Source organism: Miscanthus floridulus, chromosome 5 (assembly GCF_019320115.1).
Source record: "Miscanthus floridulus cultivar M001 chromosome 5, ASM1932011v1, whole genome shotgun sequence".
NCBI lineage: Eukaryota > Viridiplantae > Streptophyta > Magnoliopsida > Poales > Poaceae > Miscanthus > Miscanthus floridulus.
In genome coordinates, this window is record NC_089584.1 from 135,034,169 (window position 1) to 135,050,855 (window position 16,687).

At 48.7% G+C, this 16,687-nt stretch overlaps 1 long non-coding RNA gene across 16 annotated transcripts; it reads right to left on the reverse strand.

Moving 5' to 3' along the window:
* Nucleotides 1–331: 331 nt before the first annotated feature.
* Nucleotides 332–15,453, reverse strand: LOC136450870 (uncharacterized). 16 transcript variants are annotated; one of them, XR_010758467.1, is made up of 8 exons: nt 15,323–15,453; nt 14,981–15,216; nt 14,655–14,821; nt 14,001–14,056; nt 13,790–13,886; nt 1,418–1,450; nt 772–1,170; nt 332–600 (listed from the first exon to the last, which is right to left on the reverse strand). It is a non-coding gene; the product is annotated as an uncharacterized lncRNA (long non-coding RNA). The 16 variants fall into 16 exon arrangements; XR_010758463.1 differs by having other exon boundaries at nt 13,790–13,891; XR_010758468.1 differs by lacking the exon at nt 14,001–14,056 and adding an exon at nt 14,057–14,137.
* Between the last annotated feature and the right edge of the window lie 1,234 nt (nt 15,454–16,687).

Genomic DNA, 16,687 nt, shown 5'->3' on the forward strand with positions numbered 1-16,687 from the left:
ATACACAATAAGCTGGTAAACATATAATCTACACACTTCCAAATATAATTAAAGACTCACAGTGCAAGTAATATGCACGTACATTGCACAGTAAAACTAACCAGCATCCAAAAGTAGCATAAGTAAGAACAAGATAAATAGGCTCTACAAATTATAAAAAAAGTCTTAATTAAACAACTAGATAGCAGTTTCAACAAGTAACTACAACCAAATCCTTCTACAATCTTAAAGAGGCATAAGTGCAGGGCACAGACTGATAGAAATCATCAGCTTTAGCCCTTTGTTCCATCTTAAGCACATGAAAGAAAGTAATATGCACATCATCCACACGGAAGCAACGGCCAATCATCACTACTGCATCTTCAGCATTTTCAACCAAGACATAAACAGTGCCATTGACTACATCCAGAGCAAACTTGTACTTTAGCACAAAAGAAGGACCACGGTTATAACGAACAACCCTAGCAACAAGCTTCACCTTGTCTTCAATCTGAAGATCCTTCACAACAAGAACCCTTGATTGGTCACAACTAAGTTAAAATGCTCAAAGACAAACAATGAGACAACTTCATTGTCTAGAGTAGCGGCAGAACGATCTACCTGTACAAAAAATGAAAGGAGTTATGATCTGAACAAAATTACCTATGAAATAACTAAAACAACATAAAATATTTATGGAACAATGCATAGTTGAAGAATAAAGACAAAAAAACACAAACAAAAGGAAAAAATATAGAAAACAATTAGAATAAAAAAGAATAAAAAACACACCCTAATCTGAATATCCATATCAAGATATTCTATAAAAGAATTCTTCCTCACAACAATACTATTGACTTTATGACAGACAACATTGTCTTCACCAAATCGAGTAGTATATGCACAATAAGTTTCAGGAATACCATCCTCATGAGCAAGGCAGTAGACAGTCTTATTAGCCCCATCATAGCAAAACCTAAAATTCTTGACATAACCAAAAGCACGACATTGCTTCCAAGCATGGGCAGTAGACATGGCTTTATCTTCAGATACCCATCCACATGTCCTCTTAGCAGCAATCAAACGAGTCTACTGACCAACTTGAAAATCTAGCATCTCAATAACATACTTAGACACAACCCTGTCCACATAGGTGTACTTGACAAAATCGCGAGTAAGGCCATCAGACATCTGAGATACATAAAACAAAACATTACACAAATTTACAGTATATGAAAAGGAATATAAGACATAATCTGAGGGAAATGACTGAAACAAACAAAACAAACAACTTGTAGCACTGGATTCTACTTACATAAATAATAACTAAAAATTACACGTGTAGTACAACTGTAAGTGAAGTTGAACTACACCATAACTACAATATGAACTATGATAATAAAACATAATAAATAAACTAAGAATATACAACACATACCTTGAGCAGCCTCTGGGCAATCAAAATTTAATCCTGAAAAAATGAATAAAAATAAACAATATAAACTACGGGGAAAAAGGGAAGAGAAGAGAAAAGAACAAAAAAACAACGCACTACAAAAAAACACATCATTTTCTTAGCCATCTAACATGTAAATAAAAAACAAAAAATAACTTACAACAATAACAAGACAAAGACAAAGAAATAGCAATAAGCAAACACATCAACAACAACTCATCAAATAACCAGAAAAAATGAAACTAATTTTAAGTTGGAAATATGAGTATTCTAAGAGACCAAAGCACACGACAAAATCAGCCATCATAAACAAAGCACTAACCAAAAGAATGAAAAAACTAAGTTCTTGTATGCAATAAGCTAACCGCATAAAAAAGAATCACAACAACTTATCTATAATTGTCGGTGCAGAAAGTGACCAACTAGTGAATATTTGTAGTATTGCCGTACGTTGTGATCGGAGGTGGCCTAGCACTCAATGACACAGGATTTATATTGGTTCAGACAACATGCCCTACGTCCAGTTTGGATCGGTTAGTGACTTTATTCCTGAGCCCAGGTGCTCGAAGTTTGCTATGGGGTTAGAAACAAGAAGGAGGAAGAAGGGGTGTATAGGAGGTCCGGTCAGAAGGGCCGAGAGCGACGGGAGCTGCGCTATGAGTAAGTGTTCAAGTGTGTGCTTGGAGTCCGAACCCGGCGGATCTGTGGTCGTGAGCTAGTGAACTTGATCGGTGCTTGTTATCTTCAAGAAGGGCTCTCTCTTTGTTGGAGGGGACACGTCCCCTTTTATAGATAAAGGGGATGGCTTTACAAGTGAGAGGGTGAGGGTACGTATGCTACCGAGCCTTATTGCCCACGCCTACCGAGCCTTGTTGCCCACATCGGCGGGTACAAGATAATGGTAGGCGCCTATAACACTATTGATGTCTCTGTAGAATGTCAAATGCATGCGGGAGGTCGTGCTACCTTTTTTAGGGATGGTAGACATCGGTACCTGCAAATACTGTTTGATGCCTAGAGACATGTGAGGAGTCTCGCTATGTTCACCCGGTATGGTAAATCCTGGTGCCCATACCGCTATCGATGCCTAGAGGCACGTGGGGGGCCTTACCGTATGGGAGTTTTAGCGGCCCCTATAATATTGTACAAGGAGACGTCGGCGCCTACAATACTATTTATGTCAGGGTGGCTGCAGAGTACTATTCTGTGCAGGGTATGGTCTCTGGTATAGTGGTTTTGACTTGTGAGCCTTGCCTTGCTTTTCTCCGCACGTCTTTTGGTTCCCACCGAGCGGGCGTCCCCGGTCGGATGGCTCCAGTCGGCCCTGAGTGTGCCGGTCGGAGAAGAGCGGTGAGTAGGGTTCCTACGAACCCGGGTCGAAGACGTGGGGTCGGAGTCAGAAGTAGTGTTTTGGGCCAGGCCTTCTGATCGGAGAGGCCGTCCGAAAGCGGCTGGAGTCGAAGCGAACGCTCTGGTCGGAGAGGTGGGCCGAAGTAGCCGACGAGTGGGCGGTGTTCCTCTTTGGCCAGATCTTTCGGTCGGTGACTGAGCCGCCCTTCTGGCCTATCATTTTAGACTCTTGGGCCGAGCCTTGGCGTGGAAGCTGGTCCCTAAGGGACTCTGGGTTTTATGAACCTGATAGGAGCCCTCGAGCCCCCGGGTGATTCGGGTAGAATCATCCGGGGAATTTTTGTCTTGTCGGCGGGTGCACGCGAGCGCACCCACGGGTGTAGCCCCCGAGCCCCCGGGCGGTTTGGGCAGAACCGTCTGGGGGTTTCTTGTGTTATCAGTGGGAGAGTTCTTTCGTTTGAGATAGAGTTTTATCGACCAAGGCGTCGTTGTGCAGACGAGGTGGTTTTTAGTCATTTTGAGAGATTGGGTGAGAGGGAGCTCGTGGATCCTAGCGTCAGTGTGCGCCGTGGATCGAGCGAGGGAGTCAGTCAAGGGTTTTGGATGAGACAGAGCTTCACTGATCCTGGCGTCGATGCACATTGTGGGATCGGGTGAGGCAGTTAGTTTTGGACGAGACAGAGCTGACTGATCCTGGCATCGATGCGCGCCGTGGGATCGAGTGAGGCAATTAGATTTGGACAAGGCAGAGCTCACTGATCCTGGTGTTGATGCGCGCCGTGGGATCGAGCAACAGAGTTAGATTTTGACGAGACAGAGCTCACTGATCCTGGTGTCGATGCGTGTTGTGGGATCCGGTGAGGCCGTTAGTTTTGGACGAGACAGAGCTCACTGATGCTGGTGTCGATGCGCGCCATGGGATCGGGTGAGGCAGTTAGTTTTGGATGAGACAGGGCTCACTGATCCTAGTGTCGATGCGCGTTGTGGGATCGAGCGAGGGAGTCAGTCTTGGACAAGATAGAGCTCACTGATCCTAGCATCGATGCGCGCCATGAGATCGAGCGAGGGAGTTAGTCTTAGACGAGACAGAGCTCACTGATCCTAGCGTCGATGCCCGCTGTGGCATCAGGTGAGTCAGAGTCATGGGGCGAGATTGGGGTCACAGACCTAGGTTTTTGGAGCATAGTCGGAAGCGTAGCCGGATGGGGTGAGATCGAGGTCGCAAACCCATGTTTTTTTGGAGCGCAGTCGGAAGCGTAGCCGAATGGGGCGAGATCGGGGTCACAAACCTAGGTTTTTTGGAGCGCATTCGGAAGCGTAGCCGGATGGGGCGAGATCAGGGTCACAAACCTAGGTTTTTGGAACACAGTCGAAAGGGGCGAGTTTGGGGTCGTAGTCCCAGGCTTTTTGTCTTGAGCCCTCGAGCCCTATTGGGCCTTAGTAGGGGTCGGTGTGAGTTATGTGCGTTACCCCATCCTTGGTTCCTCACAACCGGAGGGGCTGAGTTTTGTCGCTTGTCCCGATCGCTCGGGCTCGAGTGATATGCTTGGTGAGTTCGCTAACGGGTGTGATTGAGTGGAATCCGGGTCCGTCGTTCATGATGAGGTCGGCAAAGCCCTCTTATGAAATTCCACTACTCCTTTACCTGTAACCCAGTAGATGCCTGGGTCGTTCCGGAGACCAACCCAGGTGGCCTAACAGCCTCCCCTCGATGGAGATTCTGTGGGTTTGGCGAGAGGTTCAGGATCAAATGAGAAGGTTGAGATGACCCGGTCTGCTAGACCGGGCGAGGGCCGCACGGGGCTCATCTACATTTTTCTCCCCTGGCTCTATTGGTTGCTCATGTCGAATGAGGCAACCGCCACTTCGTGACACAACATGGAACGTTGTGATGCATTTCGCTGCATGTGCGATGCTTAGTTCCTGAGCCCACAGGCGGTTTAGGGCCCGAATCATCCAGGAGGTTCGGGAGTATGGAATGAATGCGCGTATGGATGTATGAAATAATTGTAAGGAAATAGAGGGGGTTGGTAGTGCTCACCTTGACGGCTTGAGTGATGGGATTCGAAGAGCTTCAGTCAGAAATGTCCGACCGGGACCCACGCTCGTCGTTTGTTGGTGAGCCCCTGTGTGAACAGTTTTTGTATTAATGAACACATGTTCACCTTGATGGCTTGAGTCACGGGGTTTGGAGAGCTTCAGTTGGAAATGTCCGATCGGGACCCGTGCTCGTCGTTCATGGGTGAGCCCCTGTGTGAATAGTTTTTGTATTAATGAACACATCAGTCATGTTCTCTGTGACAGAATCACTATCCATTCCTTATTTTTATCCTAGCGTAGCTATTGTTTTTGTCCCTTCTTTTTCGTAGCTGCCCGTTAGTTCCGTAGGCTACAACTTTTTTAAGAGCCTGGGCATGGCCCACGGGGCTTGGCTGCTCGTAGCCGTAGGTCATGGCGGGGTGCATTTGGTTAGGAGTGAGAACAAAGTTACGTAGGACAGTTAATGGAAAGGAAATGTGCTTCCATTCGGGGATAAATTTGTTTTCCATGTGACAATAAAAATAGAGGTAATATTCATATTCGGTATTATGCCGTTATGTAGCCCCCGAGCGACCTGGGCTAAAACTGTTCGGGCCAGGGTGTTTTTCAGGAGTAAGTGTTGACTAAAAAAGCGGTAATACCAAATTTTAGGGAAAAATGACGTAGTTGTTCAATGTTCCAAGTATTGGTGAGAGCATTGCTGTTGTCGTCCTCCAGTCGGTAGGTGCTCGGTCGGATTACTTCAATCACCGTATAGGGCCCTTCGCATGGTGGAGAGAGTTTGTGTTTTTCCTTTATTGATTAGGTCCTCCATAGTATGAGGTCGCCGACTTCGAGGATTCTCCCCCTGATCTTTCTTTCGTGGTACCTGCAGAGAGTTTGCTGATAGCGAGCAGAGCGGATGATGGTCGTCTCGCGGGCTTCCTCGAGCAGGTCGACTACGTCTTGCTAAGCCTCCATGGCTCGGTCATGGTCGAAAGCCTTCACTCTTGGGGCGCCGTGGTCGAGGTTAGAGGGCAGCACTGCCTCAGCTCCGTAAGCCAGGAAGAAAGGCATGAACCCTGTGGATTGGTTCGAGGTCGTTCTTAGGCTCTAGAGGATTGCTAGGACCTCTACCACCCATCATCCGGTGTATTTGTTGAGTCTATTGAAGATGCGTGACTTGAGTCCTTGGAGGACCATGCCATTAGCACGCTCGACCTGACCATTGGTTCGGGGATGTCCGACCGAGGCCCAGTCCATCTTGATGCCATATCCGTCACTGAAGTCTAGGAGCTTCTTTCTGGTGAAGTTGGTTTCGTGGTCAGTGATGATACAGTTAGGAATGCTGAACCGATAGACAATGTCGAGGAAGAATTTGATCGCCTCTTCTGAGCGGATGTTTGTGATGGGCTTGGCCTCTATCCACTTGATGAATTTGTTGACTGCTATGAGTAGGTGAGTAAAACCGACTAGGCCCTTTTTGAGGGGTCCCACCATGTCGAGGCCCCAGATCGTGAATGGCTAGGTGATGGGGATGGTTTGGAGTTCCTATGCCGGTAGATGTGTTTGCCGAGTGTACAACTAACATCCTTCACATCTGCGGACGACCTCCTCTGCATCTCGTAGCACGATGGGCTAGTAAAAACCTTGATGAAAGGCTTTTCTGACCAATGACCTTGGGGCCACGTGATGTCCACAAATTCCGGCGTGGACCTCGAGGAGGAGCTGCTTCCCCTGGTTGGTGGGGATACACTTCATGAGTACCCTAGACGGACTCCGTTTGTAGAGTTCATCACCGAGCGCGATGAAGGTCTTTACACGTTGAGCGATCCGCTGGGCTTTAGTCCTTTTGGGTGGGAGAACCTCCTCGAGGAGGTAGGTGAGTAGTGCTACTCGCCAGTCGGTTTGATCGAGTGCCAATACAGCGACATTCACGGGTGACGTCATCATAGAGGTACTAGGATCGGAGCCCCTGAGCACTGGCTTGGCGTCAGGCTCAGAGCCCCCAAGCGCTGACTGGGCATCAAGGTGTGTCTAGATCGGACTTTCCAGGATGCGGGCGGACGGCTCGTGGGCGTCGTTGATGAAGACCTCACTTGGGGATGGATCTCGCCTGGCGGCCAATTTTGCAAGGAAATCAGTGGCATCGTTGTCCCTTCGAGGGACGTGATGCAGTTCGATCCCCTGAAATTTGTCCTCGAGCTTGCGCACCTCTTGGCAGTATGTTGCCATGAGGGGGCTTTTGCAGGAAGACTCCTTCATGACTTGATCGATGACCAGTTCTAAGTCGCCGTGAACGTAAAGTCACGTAGCGTCGAGTTCGATGGCGATGCGTAGTCCGTTGATCAGGGCCTCGTATTCCGCGACATTGTTTGAAGCTAAAAAATGCAGGCGGATGGCATAGCGGAGCCTACTTCCGTCTAGGGAGATCAGAACCACTCTGGCCCCCGAGCCAGGTGCCCTTACGAATTAATCAAAGTATATTGTTCAGTACTCGTGGGTGACGTCCGGTGTCGGTAGCTGGACCTCCATCCATTTGGCGACAAAATCCATGAGAGCCTAAGACTTAATAGCGGTACGAGGGGTATACCTGATGTCATGGCCCATGAGTTCGAGTGCCCACTTGGAGATCCGCCCTACGGCATCGCGGTTGCGGATGATGTCTCTAAGTGGGTTTGAAGTGACGATCGCAACTTCATGGTCGGTGAAGTAGTGTAGGAGCTTCCTGGTCGCCATTAGAATGATGTATAGGAGTTTTTGCACCTAGGGGTACTGGACCTTAGGGTCGGTGAGTACCTACTCAACAAAGGATATAGGTCGTTGTACCTGGAGCTGGTGTCCTGGCTCCTCCCTTTCGATGACCAGGGCCACACTAACCACGTGGTTGCTTGCCGCGACGTAAAGGAGGAGGGGTTCTCCCCGTTTGGGAGCAACAAGGATTGGGGCCGACATCAGGGATGCTTTGAGGCTTTCCAGAGCCTGTTGGGTCTCCTCAGTCCAAACGAAGGTGTCTGTCTTTTTGAGGAGCTTATAGAGTGGCATCCCTCGTTCGCCGAGCCAAGAGATGAAGCGGTTTAGGGCAGCTAGATAGCCAGTGAGCCTTTGTACGCCCTTGACGTTGCGTATGGGGCCCATGTTGGAGATGGTTGTGATCTTTTCGGGGTTGGCCTCGATGCCGCGTTTGAACACGATGTATCCGAGCAGCTTCCCCTTTGGAACCCTGAAAACACATTTCTTGGGGTTCAGCTTGATGTTGAACCTTTGGAGGTTCGCGAATGTCGCGGCCAGGTTCACGATCAGGTCGCAAACTTTGGCTATTTTGACCACTATGTCATCAACATAGACGACAATTGTTGGTTTCAGCCACTCGACTTGATCAGGCTGATCGAGAGGGTCGATTTGGTCGGCAAAGCATTGCTGCATGCACCTTTGGTAGGTGGCGTCCGTGTTCTTCAGACCAAAAGGGATGGTTATGTAGCAGTACGAACCATACAGGGTGATGAACGAGGTCACGAGCTGATCGGATTCTTTCATCGCGATCCGGTGATAGCCTGAGTAGGCATCTAGAAAGGAGAGGATCTCGTAACCCGAGGTGGAGTCAACTATCTGGTCTATGGGTGACAAAGGAAAGTGATCCTTTGGGCACACCTTGTTGAGCCTAGTATAATCAACACACATTCTCCAATTCCCAGTCTTCTTTTTGATAAGAACGGGATTGGCAAGCCAGTCGAAGTGGAATACCTCTCTGATGAATCCTACTATTAGGAGCTTGGCGATCTCTTCACCTATGGCCCTGCGCCTCTCGTCGTCGAAGCGACATAGATGCTACTTGGTGAGCTTTGAGCCTAGAATAAGGTGCAACGCGTGCTTGGTGACCTCCCATGGTATCCCCAGCATGTCAGAGGGCTGCCATGCGAAGACATCGCGATTATCACGTAGGAAGTCAACGAGCTCGCATTCCTATTTCGTCGGGAGCTGGGCCCCGATCTGAACCATCTTGGTTGGGTTGGCGGGGTCGATTCCCACCACCTTGGCTTCTTTGAGCGGATGGAAGGCCGTCGAGGAAGTTGGTTTGTTGCAGTCTGGGACTGCCGGAGCCGATGACTCCCCAAGCTGTGGGAGCTCGGACGAGTTGACGACCGCGGTGGCGAGCTCATAGTGCTCATGGTCGCACGCGAGGGCATGCGAAAAGGCGCTACTCATAGTGATGACGTCGTTTGGTCCCGGCATGTTTAGCTTCAGGTAGGTGTAGTTGGGGATCGCCATGAATCTAGCATAGCATGGCCGTCCCAAGATGGCGTGGTAGGACCCTGGAAAGTCCACCACCTCGAAGGTGAGGATCTTCGAGTGGAAGTTGGCCTAGCTACCGAACGTGACAGATACATCGATCTGTCCGAGCGTGTATGCCTGTGCTCCAGGGATTACCTCATGAAAGGGGGAGCCCGCTAGGTGGAGCTCCAATTAGGGGATGTGCATGGCATCGAGGGTGTCGACGTATAGGATGTTGAGGTCGCTGCCTTCGTCCATCAGCACCTTGGTAAGGCGCTTCTTGCGGACGATGGGATCAACGACGAGCGGCTAGCGTCCCGGTCTCGTGATGTGGGAGGGATGATCCCTCTGATCGAAGGTGATCGGAGATTCCGACCAGCTGAGGAAGGAGGGGATGGCCGCCTCGGCGGTGCATGCCTCTCTATAGCGAACCTTGTGTTGTCGCTTGGACCAGATGGCGTCGGACCCATCGAAGATCATGATGCATTCGGTAGCGTCGAGGAAAATGTCCCCGTCCTTGCCTATAGTGCCTCCTTTCTTGGCCGCCACCTCCTTGCCGTCTCCCTCCTTTGGCCCATCGGCCTGTCAGAGGAAACATTTTAGGAGCTCGTAGTCCTTGTAGAGGTATTTGATGGGGTAGGCGTGGTTGGTGCACAGGTTGTCCATGAGTTTGTTGAAGTGGTAAGGCAGTCCTTGTTGGGGCTGCTTGCCCATGCGATCAGCCGCGGCTACCATCGTGGTGTTGTCCGAACGGCGCCGATCCTTTTTGTTCTTCTTGCCCCTCTGTGTGCAGGGGCCCTCATCTGGGTCCGCGCGCTTGACCTTGCCTTTGTCCTGGCCTTCACCGAAGACTGCTCCGATCGCCTCCTCGCCAGAGGCGTGGTTAGTGGCAACGTCGAGTAGGTCACGGGTGGTATGGGGTTTTAGGCAGCCAAGATTGTGGATCAGGGACTCGCAGTTCGTCTCGGAGAGGAATGCGTTGATGACGTCTATGTCGACGACATCAGGGAGGGAGTTGCATCGGTGGGAGAAGTTGCGGATGTAATCCCGTAGGGACTCGCTAGGCTCCTGCTGACAGCTCTTGAGGTCCCAGGATTTTCCAGGACGGACATACGTCCCCTAGAAATTCCTGACGAAGACCCTCTTAAGATCCGCCTAGTCGTAGACGCTGTCATGCGGGAGAAATTCAAGCCATGCCCGAACATGTTCCCCCATGCAAATGGGAAGATACTGAATGATGAAATAGTCATCATCCACTCCTCTGGCCTGATAGATGAGCTGGAAGTCTTCGAGCCAAATGCCTGGGTTTGTCTCCCCGGTGTATTTGGCGATGTTGGTGGGTGGCTGGAATCGCTGCGGGAACGGTGCTCTCAGGGCTGGGGCTCTGGTCATCTGGCCGGTGACTGCGCCTGGGGCGCATTTCAGCGCTCCCCTCGATGGTTCGGTCGGGATCCGTGTCGCCTACCACCGTACGGTGGATGTCATGATCGTGTCAGGCCTGATGCTGGTTGCTGACGATGCTACGTGCGTCCTAGTGTGGATCGGGCTGCTCGGGTACTGGTGGTCGGTGTGGGGCAGGTGCCAGGCCAGACCGTGGCGGGGCTGCCGCCCCCCGAGTCGTGCCTGACGACTATAGCAGCGAGCGAATGGAGCGATCTATCTGGCACGTCCCTGTTCCCCTAGTGGGGAGAGAGGGTGCGGGTCGGAGTCGCGACGCAGAGCTTTCCGCCTGTTGGACGGCGACAGCTTCTACTAGAACCCATAGGTTCCGGTAGACTGCCCGCTCCCGGGGGTCGACGGGCTCGGGAATTCCACGCAGAAGTATTGCCGCAGCAGCGATATTCTGGCCCGCCCAGGCGAATTGGGGGAGATCATTCCCCTCGTTCACGATGCCGTGTTGGACCTGACGGGCGCGACCACGAACGCCACCCGCCAGGCCATGCGCATAGGGCGTAACATGCTGTACCGACTACGCCGGCATAGGCGGCGGCTGGCTCTACTGCCGTTGTCGTAATTCCTCGGCGTGCACTTGCATAGACGCGAGGGCCCCCGCATGTGGGTTCGGAGGGGTGTGAGTCTGCACGGACTCCACAACCATCGACGACTGTCCTAGAGCGTCCGCCATAGCGCACTCCTGGGATGGATGGTGGCGGGGTGCCACGTCACCGATGCTAGAACCATCGCTCTCACCCTCGCCATCCAGGAGTTCGGTAGGAGCGTAGCCTACCATTCCCACGAATTCAGATGTGAGGGGGGATGACGCCAGCATCCTTCGGAGCCCCCGAGCGTACGCATCTGTGGAGGACGCGAGGCCATAGGGGAATCGATCATACGGTGTTTGTGGTCTGGGTGATATAGTCCCTCCAGGTGATCGGTGGGAGACAGTAAGCAAAGAGTAAATAATAGTACGCATATTGCTTACAGCGAGGTTTGAGCAGAGAGTTTGCTCGAAAAGAAGCGTAGATATCACGTCATCGAAGAAATGCGTCCCGAAGTTGATGGAGGGCACTCCTCCGACGGGTACCAGGACATGAGCCTCCTCACAGAGGTGTAGCATGTCGAGCCGGTCACCGATGAAGTCCAGGCTTCCAAAGAGGAAGGCCTGGGATGGCTCGAAGATAGGTGTAGCCCGCACCCCAGCTGGTGAGAGTGTGGGAAACTCCAGCGAGCCGAAGCAAATCGTATCGCCTAAGCCTGCCACGATGAAGGTGGCGGAAAAGTGGGCCATCTGATGAGCAAAATGTGTTGAACGTACAGCGTCTTCCCCACGGACGGCGCCAACTATCGGTGCAGAAAGTGACCAACTAGTGAATATTTGTAGTTTTGTCGTATGTTGTGATCGGAGGTGGCCTAGCACTCAATGACACAGGATTTATACTGGTTTAGGCAACGTGCCCTATGTCCAGTTTAGGTCGGTTAGTGACTTTATTCTTAAGCCTAGGTGCTCGAAGTTTGTTGTGGGGTTACAAATGAGAAGGACGAAGAAGGGGTGTACAGGAGGTCCGGTCGGCTCCGGTCGGAAGGGCCGGGAGCGACGGGAGCTACGCTATGAGTAAGTGTTCAAGTGTGTGCTTGGAGTCCGAACCCAACGATTCTATAGTTGTGAGCTAGTGAACTTGATTGGTGCTTGTTATCTTCAAGAAGGGCTCTTTCTTTGTTGGAAAGGCACGTCCCCTTTTATAGATAAAGGGGATAGCTTTACAAGTAAGAGGGTGAGGGTACGTATGCTACCGAGCCTTGTTGCCCACGCCTATCGAGCCTTGTTGCCCACGCTGGCGGGTACAAGATAATGGTAGGCGCCTACAACACTGTTGATGTCACCGTAGAATGTCAGATGCTTGCGGGAGGTCATGCTGCCTTTTTCAGGGATGGTAGACATCAGTACCTGCAAATACTATTTGATGCCTAGAGGCATGAGAGGAGTCTCGTTATATTCACCCGGTACGGTAAATCCTGGCGCCCATACCGCTATCGATGCCAGAGGCACATGGGGGGCCTTACCGTGTGGGAGTTTTAGTGGCCCCTATAATACTGTAGAGGGAGATGTCGGCGCCTATAATACTGTTTGTGTCAGGGTGGCTGCAGAGTACTGTTCCGTGCAGGGTATGGTCCCTGGTACAGTGGTTTTGATTTGTGAGCCTTGCCTTGCTTTTCTCCACACGTCTTCTGGTTCCCACCGAGCGGGCGTCCCCGATCGGATGGCTCCAGTCGGCTCTGAGTGTGCCGGTCAGAGAAGAGCGGTGAGTAGGGTTCCTGGGAACCTGGGTCAGAGTCGGAAGTAGTGTTTTGGGCCAGGCCTTCTGATCGGAGAGGCCGTCCGGAGGCGGCTGGAGTCGAAGCGAACGCTCCGGTCGGAGAGGTGGGCCGAAGTAGCCGACGAGCGGGCGGTGTTCCTCTTCGGCCAGACCTTCCAGTCGGTGACTGGGCCGCTCTTCCGGCCTGTCGTTTTAGACTCTTGGGCCGAGCCTTGGCGTGGAAACCGGTCCCCGAGGGACCCCGGGTTTTATGAACCCGACAATAATTATATATGAACAAAAGATAGATAGACCACAATAACTTATATAAAGACATTTCCTAAATCATAAAAACACATATAGTAAAACCAGGGAAAAAATTAAAAAAAATAAGCAAGCTTACTGGAATCATTTCAATAGAATTACATTACAACACAAAAATGATTTGATACATTCAATGACAACCAACATAATTCAAAGCCAACCCGGCTTACAAAAGAACAGAGGACCAAAACAAAAAAAGCCTAATCAATCATGTTTTGCAAAATATCTACAAAAAAAGAGTTTCAGCAATCAAATAGCCAGGTAAACAGGCAACAAAACAAAAACTCACATGACGAGGCTGGGAAACTAAGTTCATATAACATAAACAAGCTAGCACAGCAAGCAACTGTTGGAACTATGGATGTTGAAAGACAACACATTTAGCTGCTTCTACGGGTCCATTCGATATTTAAAAGACCAGACAGGTCAGCTGTCTACAGCGATTACAAGAATAGGCAAAGTAAAATACTCATTCCATTCTAAATTATAAGATGTTTTAGCTTTTCTAGATACGTAGCTTTTGCTATATACCTAGATATACACTATGTCTAGATACACACTAAAAACAATATATCTAGAAAAAGCCAAAACGTCTTATAATTTAGGAAGGGTAGAGAGTACATAACAAAATATATCAACACAGTTGAAATCATACACAGTTGAAACCTCTCCGCAGATTTTGTGGGGGGAAGGCTTGCCTCGATTTTTTCCTTCCCCAGACCCCACTCATATGGGAGCCTCCGGCACTGGGTCTGCCCTTTAGTTGAAATCATACAAAAGAAAATGTAAGAAGCCAAACTGTTTAGACAATAGTAACTCCTGGTTATGTGCAATGCCTTCTCATCGTTGGGAACAAAAGAACTTACAGTGACGCAATATAACAATCCATAGGAAAGAAAGGGTAATAGCTCAAATTGGTTACCTAAAATTGTCAATAAGGATAATTGCTTCAAAGGCCAGCAGAGAAAGGAACACAATCTTCAGATCAATAGATGGATGATTTCTAACTGAGCAAAACACAAAGGAAAAGAAGCAAATAGCCAGTTAAACTGGCAACAAAACAACAACTCACATAACAAGGCTGGGAAAATAAGTTCATATAACATAAACAGGAAAACAATTCAATCATATAAGCTAAATAGGTACCAATTAACTGAAACAACTTTCAGAAATTATTTAGCAATTTTTACATGATAACATAAACAACAGACATAAACAAAAATTCATCAAAGTACTAATCGTGTAGAAATTATCAAACAACCAACAAGTACAGGAACAACAAATATTGTATGAGACGTAACAAATTACAAAATTGAATACGCTATATTACTGAATATCAACACTAACAAGTTGAACTAAGCAATTTGTCCAAATAATCTAGCGGCTGACAAAGCATAAATAGCAACACCAAATTTAGATATATAAGCAATACATTGGGAATTCAAACAGCAAAGGAACCGAAGGAACAAAAACACAAGTATAGATCCGATTTCTACATAATAACAACTACCCAAACTCACCGCAGGTACTTATCCACACCGGATAAGGACTACGACTTCAAATCAGTAATGGAATCCACCTCCAACTCCAACTCCAGATAAGGCTACAACTCAGCCTCTAGCTCTACAATAGCGTCCAACTCCGCAACAGGCTCAACCTCGACCGACGACTGCGCCTCGGTGAATACCTAGTGTTCAGACTCAACAAAAAAATCCGCCTCAGCCAAAGCTCCATCTCCGACTAATCGAACGAATAGAATAAGAACAGAGAGAAAATAGAACCTAAATCAATACGAGAACAACAAAGATCTACAACATCGGATGAAAAAAATGGGACCAAAACTAACCTGCGATGACAAATCGACGATGAAGAGCTCCATCCGGCGCGGACTACGCCTCCGTCACCGCCAGAGAAGCGGGGAAGACGAAAGGAAAGGAAGACCCGCCTACAACTCAGCGTCCAGATACGGAACCATGTGAACCTCGACAACCGGCTCGACTTCGACCGACGACTCCGCCACGGCGAGGACCTAGGGTTCAACCTCAACGAGAAGATCCACCTCAACCAAAGCTCCACATCCAGCTAATCCATCGAATAAGATAAGAAACAAAGAGAAATAGAACATAAAATCAACTCGAGAACAACAAGATCTACCTAATCTGATGACAAAAAAGGGACCAAAACTAACATGCGATAGCAAAACAACGAGGAAGAACTCCGTCCGCCGTGGGCCCCGCCTCTGCCACCGCCAGACGAGCGGGGAAGACGAAAGGAAATGGGGAAAGAAAATGAACAGTTCAAAAGAAATAAAGGCGCGTGTTTCCCAAAAAAATGCTGACAAGTGGGCCCCAGACGTCAGCCAAATAAGCAAAACTTGCCACGCAGGGGGCAGGCGACGGCCATAGGAGCGCAAAGGATAACACGAATGGACGAACGAGATCGGTCAAAGGCCAGATCGAACGACCACAAAAACAGTGTGACGGGAGCCAAAAATCACACGGGCAACACATAGCTTTTGTGAAAAAATTACAAATTTTATAGTCAAACAATGACAAAATTATAATAACAGGTATAAAAAATATAGGAGAAGTGCACGATTATATTATAGGAAATTAATGTTTATCACTAAATTCATCATGAAATATATTTTTATAGTCTACCTATTTTGACTCAATATGTTAATATTATTTTTTATAAACTTAGTGAAATGAAGTTTCTATCGTTCCACTGCAAGAGTTCAATATGAGACTTCAGACATCTTAGATTTCATTCATAGAATGAAAAGAAGTTTTTTGGAGGCCCTTATCCTCACTACGCCTAGCATTGAGTAGGCTGGGTATTGACCTTATCAACTAGCAAATCAATGAGGGCTCTATTTGAGTAAGCACCTGAATTGAATTGGCACCTGAATCAGACAAAACAGGTTGTTTGTCATTGTCAGGCTACTATTCATTTCTTCTTCCAGATCCATGAAGTAAGACATTGATTTTGCAATAAGGTCAATTATGTTCATTGCGTAATAAATTTTCTTCAAAAACATTGGTGCACATGTAAACGAGTTGCTCTATCGAGCTGAACTATAGCCGTGCGAGAGATATCTTAACATATACTAGATAATTTCTTGTCAACTTTGATTTTGACCGGAGTAAAGTTATACATCTTTATCTTTTTTTTTCGAAACGGAGGTCGTAGAACCTGCTGTTGTGGGCACAGTCACGTTCCGCGTCCCGGGAACGTGGATCAGTTTCGTTCCGACAATGAAAAATCCTTTCTGAAGGAGCATTCCACGTTCCACGATCCTCGTTTCATGACCCAATCGTTCTGGGAACTTTGTGACCACTGGCGGAGCCACCGCCCGGACACCCAGGTGGCTGGCTGGGCTCATCGCTGACGTTCGAAAAGAAATTTTCTTTATATCAAAATAGAACCCTATAATTTTTTAGCTAAATATTTTTGTATAACAGAAAATACCCGGGCTCCTAGAAGCTTCTGGCTCCGCCGATGTTTGTGACTGTGGTCGTGGGCACAGCAGTTCGCAAGTCGGTGCACTGTA